Source organism: Octopus bimaculoides, chromosome 29 (assembly GCF_046866305.1).
Source record: "Octopus bimaculoides isolate indiv1 chromosome 29, ASM4686630v1, whole genome shotgun sequence".
Taxonomy (NCBI): domain Eukaryota; kingdom Metazoa; phylum Mollusca; class Cephalopoda; order Octopoda; family Octopodidae; genus Octopus; species Octopus bimaculoides.
Window position 1 is genome coordinate 10,771,194 of NC_142956.1, and position 2,500 is coordinate 10,773,693.

The 2,500-nt window shown below is 37.6% G+C and overlaps 1 long non-coding RNA gene across 1 annotated transcript in view; it reads right to left on the reverse strand.

Annotated features, from left to right (window-relative positions):
* LOC149130349 (uncharacterized) overlaps positions 1-2,500 on the reverse strand; it is a 42,859-nt gene continuing 40,359 nt past the window's right edge. The window contains exons 2-3 of the long non-coding RNA XR_016238976.1: positions 2,383-2,500; positions 1-25 (exon numbers count right to left, since the gene is read on the reverse strand). The exon at positions 2,383-2,500 is cut by the window's right edge and continues 50 nt beyond it. This is a non-coding gene — a long non-coding RNA (uncharacterized LOC149130349). The remainder of the gene's footprint in view (positions 26-2,382) is intronic.

Consider the following 2,500-nt stretch of genomic DNA (forward strand, 5'->3'; position numbering starts at 1 on the left):
CTCCAGCATGGCCACGGGCTCGTGCCTAAAACAAGTGAAAAATAAAAAGAAATACAGATTTCTAAGTATCCGGAGATGCCTGTTCGTGGAATTGCAGTCTAACTTTCGGCTAATTACTCTTAATTGATTTAATTAAATCATTAAAATATATGTTCAGTAATTAAGATTTAATCAAAGATTAAATAATTTAATGAGTAACAATATTATTATAGGTTGTGTGTGAGTAAAAGATGGGATGGTCACAACTGGAACGTCTGACTGGATCTGGACTGACCTGGGGTTAAACAACAACTATAGCCACTAATACTAATTACTATACTATACATTAAGATAATGTAGTCCTAGGTACACTATGCCTGAATAAAAGATGGGATGGTCACAGACAGAACATATTCGATCATTGGTCTGTCAGGACCAGGACTGACCTGGGGTTAAACAACAATAATTAATTAAAGAATACAATTAATTAATGAAATGAATCTTTCTGTTTCATCACTGTGTACTTTAAATTAATTAAAATATTTCCCTTAATTATAATTACACCAATCTTCACCATTTGGCCTCAGTTCAGTGACCTGGCAACATTTCTAGCATCCTGGACAAAATGCTTGGCTGCAGCCATGCTGGAGCACCACATTCAAAGGTTGAACCATTCAAGTCGAACCTGGCAGTGTTTTATTTTTAAAGTTCAGTTCTTATTCTATCAGTTTTCTTCTGCCAAACCATTAAGTGATGGGGCCATAAACACACCAACACCGGCTGTGAAGTGGTGGCGGAGGACAAACACAGATACAAGGAGAAATTGCAAAGAGAATCTGGAACTCGACTGAGGAAAGAAAACTCCGAATGACCCATCCTTGTTTTCTTTGTATCATCTCTCTGGATGTTTTGTTGTCCCTTTTTTGTATTTTAAATATATATATATAATAATACAAAGAATATGTATGCATGTATACACACATATATGTACATACTTACATCTACATGTGTATATAGATGCATATCAGGGTACAGGACGTTAGAACAATGAACTACAGACAACGGAACGAACACATAGGAAAACAGAAAGCCACTTGGAATTAATCCTTCGTCAGCTGCCTCTATTCTAACTAGATGTTTCGAAGATATGGAGCCTGGTGTAGCCATCTGGTTTCACCAGTCCTCAGTCAAATCGTCCAACCCATGCTAGTAAGGAAAACGGACGTTAAACGACGATGATGATGATTCACAAAAAGTATGGGGGTTTAGTTTACAGGTGATTTAAATGATTAGGTACACAGGATAAGTACTGTAACGGATTACTGGGACTCCAGGGTTATAGCTAGGACAGTAGTTATGGAGTCATTGCAGATTTCCAATGCAGCGGATACATAACTTTTATACTGTACACTAAACATTAAGGCAAGGCAAACATTTCAAGTAATATACATTATTATTACAGGAAGAAATTAAAAATCTATATAAGATACAAATAAGGAAATAATTTTATTCTCAAATGCAGGATAAGCTATCCATAAACTATCCATGTAAACAACAAATGGATGCATTAGTTTAACGCTCAGGAATAGAGAAAGTCTTTGACGTTTCGAGCCTACGCTCTTCAACTAATATATATATATATATATGCATACACATACAAACACCACAGGCTTTTTTCAGTGTCCGTCAACCAAATCCATTCACAAGGCTTTGGTTGGCCGAGGGCTATAGTAGAAGACACTTGCCCAAGGTGGCATGCAGTGGGACTGAACCCAGGACCATGTGGTTGGTCAGCAGGCTACTTACCACACAGCCACTCCTGTGCCTATATGCATATGTGTGTAGTTTATAGATTGGAGACAGGTAGTCTCAACATAGAATACCCTTCGTAGTACTCAAGAGATTTCAACTTGAGCAGGAAGAGGAGTAAATGTAAGGAGAAGCAAGTTAGACATGTTGGTATACAAAAAATATACACATGTATGCACATAAAAAGGTCCAAATTACACAGAATATAAATGGTATCAGGAATTAAAGGGGTTGAATAAGAACTTTGGGAATCCAGCAGTTGTTTGGGTGGGTGGAGGGGCTTGGTGGTCCAAAATAATGATTGTAACTTGATTCCATCATTGGGTAACACCAGCCTCTGTCTTCAGGGAAGAATTTTACATTTGGGGTGTTGACAGAATGCACTGTGCTTTTTTATTAACAACAAGGGGCCACAAAGAGGGGACAAACAAAGCATGTGGGGACATATAACATATGAAAAATGAATTTATACAAATGAGGATGAGACGGCCACCCTGGCTCCACTGCAGGGTGGTTATGTCTTTACAATTAATTTCATCGTTTATTGTCTATTTACAATTATATCCTTTTTTTTTCAAACAATTTTTTACTTACCATTTGATTGCCATGTTGTATTTCATCGTATTCTGGGGGGACGAGGTTCATTTTTCCCCTCTGGCCCCAATGGGGTTTACTTCCAATGGAAACGATTCTTCATCTGATGATGATGATG